Source organism: Chelonoidis abingdonii, unplaced genomic scaffold (genome assembly GCF_003597395.2).
Source record: "Chelonoidis abingdonii isolate Lonesome George unplaced genomic scaffold, CheloAbing_2.0 scaffold0656, whole genome shotgun sequence".
Classification (NCBI taxonomy): Eukaryota; Metazoa; Chordata; order Testudines; family Testudinidae; genus Chelonoidis; species Chelonoidis abingdonii.
The window spans coordinates 1-3,458 of record NW_027424917.1 but is presented as its reverse complement, the minus strand read 5'-3'; positions in this window follow the sequence as shown (position 1 = coordinate 3,458).

Here is a 3,458-nt window from a genome sequence, read left to right as displayed (position 1 = left end):
TCTTTGGCAGAGTGGGTATAGCCCGTAAATAACAATTTGCTCTCTGAATCTTCCTCCCCGCCCAGGTGTCAGGGGAGAGCCCATTTGCTAGACCCGCTTTGTACATGCCACTGCCAGATCCCAGCCTCTGCTTCCGCAGGGGATAGTGTGATTCAGTTGTTAGCTGCTCCTAGTTGAAATCCCAATCCCTTGGTATTCAAGTGTGTGGTCTGCACTGGCCGGGAAATGTCACCGCACCAGTTCCCAATCGCCTGCCTCTTCTTCACCCTTGCTAGGGAAACTGCTTTCTTGGGTCTCAGACCCCTGACCCCTGTGCACTCTGCCTGTAATCCGCTGCCGCCCGTCCCAGCTGCACTGGCCCCTGCAACATCTTTTCCTGGTCCCGTGCATCTGACACCTCCGCCCTGTTGTTTCCAACTTGATGGCTGCTGGCAGTGCAGAATGGGAGAGGTCCCAGAATGACTCGGAGCCTCTCCCAAGAGGGATTCGCCTTTGTCTGCTGTGTGCGTCTGCATGTGTGTGGTGTGGGTTAATACTCCAGAGTTGGTCTCTGTTGTGTACCCTCAGGGTGTGTGGTGGGTCTCATAGACTCATGAGACTTGAAGTCAAATGGGGACCATTATTGATCATCTAGTACTGACCTCCTGCACAAATGCAAGGACACAGAAATCTCACCCATCCACTTCTATAACAAAACCTCTAACACTATGGTCTGAGTTACTGAAGTCCTCAAAATTGTGTTTTGAAGACCTCAAGCTGCAGAGAAATGCCACCAGCAAGTGACCCCATGCTTGCAGAGAAAGGTGAAACACCTCCAGGGCCTCTGCCAATCTTCCGCTGGAGAAAATCCTTTCCTGAAAATATGGTGATCAGTTAACCCTGAAGCGTGGGCAAGACTCACCAGCAGCACCAGGAAGAATTCTCTGCAGTAACTCAGATCCCATCCCATCTACATCCCATCACAGACACTGGGCAAATATTACCTGCTGATAATCAAAGATCAATTGCCAAATGATTGCCAAAAATTAGGCCATGCCCATCATACCTATCCCCTCATAAACTTATCAAGCTTAGTCTTGAAGCCAGATATGTCTGTTTGCCCCCACTACTCCCTTGAAGGCTGTTCCAGAACTTCACTCCTCTAATGTTTAGAACCTTCCATCTAATTTCAAGTCTAACCTTCCTAGTGTCCAGTTTGTATCCCCATTTGTTCTTGTGTCCACATTGGTACTAAGCTTAAATAATTCCTCTCCCTCCCTGATATTAATCCCTCTGATATATTTATAAAGAGCAATCATATCCCCCCTCAACCTTCCTAACATTACCTTCCCCACGCCGCTCTATTGGTTAGCCTAAACAAGCCAAGCTCTTTGAGTTCTCTTTCATAGAGGGGGTACAGGCTCTAGGGTGGGGCTGGGGATGAGAGGTTCAGGGCATGGGAGAGGGCTCTGGGTTGAGGCAGGGGATTGGGGTGCAGGAGGGGGTACAGGCTCTAGGGTGGGGCTGGGGATGAGAGGGTTAGAGCAAGGGGGACTGGGAGCCAGGACTCCTGGGTTTTGTCTCCAGCTCTGGGAGGGGGGTGGGGTCTAGTGGGTTAGAGCAGGAGGGGCTGGGAGCCAGGACTCCTGGGTTCTATCCCAGCTCTGGGAGGGTTGGAGGGTGGGGGCACTAGAGCAGGGGGGCTGGGAGCCAGGACTCCTGGGTTCTATCCCAGCTCTGGGAGGAGAGTGGGTTTCTGTCTCTCACGCCTTCAAGTACAACTGGACCAGAACTGTCCATGAGGAATAACTCCCTCTGCCAACAACTTGTGGCACTCCCTGCAGGAGGACTCTGCCCTCTGTAGGTTTCAAGAGGAAAAGGCCAGGGGTGGAGTTCTCAGCACTGGGCAGGATGAGTATGGGAAAGGGGAGATGGTTTGGGGGGGGCAGGCTGAGGGCCTGTGGGAAGGGTAGGTTGTAGGTGGCAAAGGAAGGGGAGAGAGATGTAGTGCTTAGGGAGCAGAGAGGGGATGGATAAGTGGGGCTTGGGTGGATATGTGGGGCAAGGAATAGCCCATCCAGGTTGAGCAGGGGATGCACAACCTGGCTGAGAGAATGGGCCCTTCCCCCGTCATCCACAGGGGGAAGTTATGGGGCAGAGACCCTGGTTCTGGGCTGTCTGTGGAGAATCTCAGCCAGAGGGGGAAAGCCTGTATCAGATTATATCCCCCCACATACCTCACTTCCTGGGGGAGTGGGGGTCACAGCCCAGGCCAGAGAACCGCTCCCACCCCATGGGAGAGGGTCAGGCCAGGCCATGGGGAAAGGGGGCCAGGAAGGGTTGTGAGAGGAGAAATTTCTGGGATCTGCTTGTGGAAATCGTGTGTGCGCAAGTGGCTGCAGCGCTGCCCCCTGCTGGAGGGGTATGGGCCATGTGTGTTTTTCACACCTCACTCATCTCTCTCCTTCTCTTCTAGGTGCTGAGGAGTTTCAGTCAAGTAAGGAATCCAGACATTTTCTGCCCCCAGCTTTTGGAGGGGAAGGAAGTGGGGTCTAATGGATAGAGCTTGGTGTGGGGAGATTGTGAGTCAGGACTCCTGGGTTCTCTCCCCAGCTCTGGGAGGGGACGGGGGTCTAGAGGGTTAGAGAGGGAGGGCTGGGAGCCAGGACTCCTGGGTTCTATCATTAGCTCTGGGAGGAGGGTGGGGGCTGGGAGCCAGGACTCCTGGGTTCCATCTCTGGCTCTGGGAGGGGAGTGGAGTCTAGTGGTTAGAGCGGGGGAGGCTGGGAACCAGGACTCCTGGGTTCCATCTCTGCCTCTGGGAGGGGAGTGGGGTCTGGTGGGTTAGAGCAGGGGGGGCTGGGAGCCAGGACTCCTGGGTTCTATTCACATCCCTCCCCACTTTTCTCCCCAGCCTGCGGGCAGTCGGTGGCCTCCAGCCGCATTGTAGGAGGGCAGGATGCCCAGAACGGGGCTTGGCCCTGGCAGGCCAGCATCCGCTACAACGGAGTCCACATCTGCGGAGGGTCCCTCATCACAGGGGAATGGGTGGTGTCTGCGGCTCATTGCTTCAGTCTGTGAGTGTCCCCAGCCTGTTCCCTAGTTGTCCCACCCCAGAGGTGGCTGCATCTCATAGCGGGCGGGGGGGAGGCATCACCATACAGCTATAGCCCAGCTTTTAAACAATCCCCTGGAGGAAACCTTCAGTGTGCCAGGCCCCCAGGTGGTCCCACTCTGCCTTCGGGCTTGGCCCCATGGCCCCCACCCGCTCCATGAGTGAGTCTCTGGGCTCCAGGCCTCCTGCTTCAATTCATGAGCTCTGCCCAGCGAGTCCAAGGGAGACAGAGCCCTGGTGGAGGCTTGTCTGCTCTGCAGGGGCCAGTGCACCTCAGCCAGGATCTGCAGTGATGCGAGGCAGTGTTGTCAGACCAGGGTCTGGTTAATTAATCAACTGGACCACGGCTCTGGGAAATCCTTAG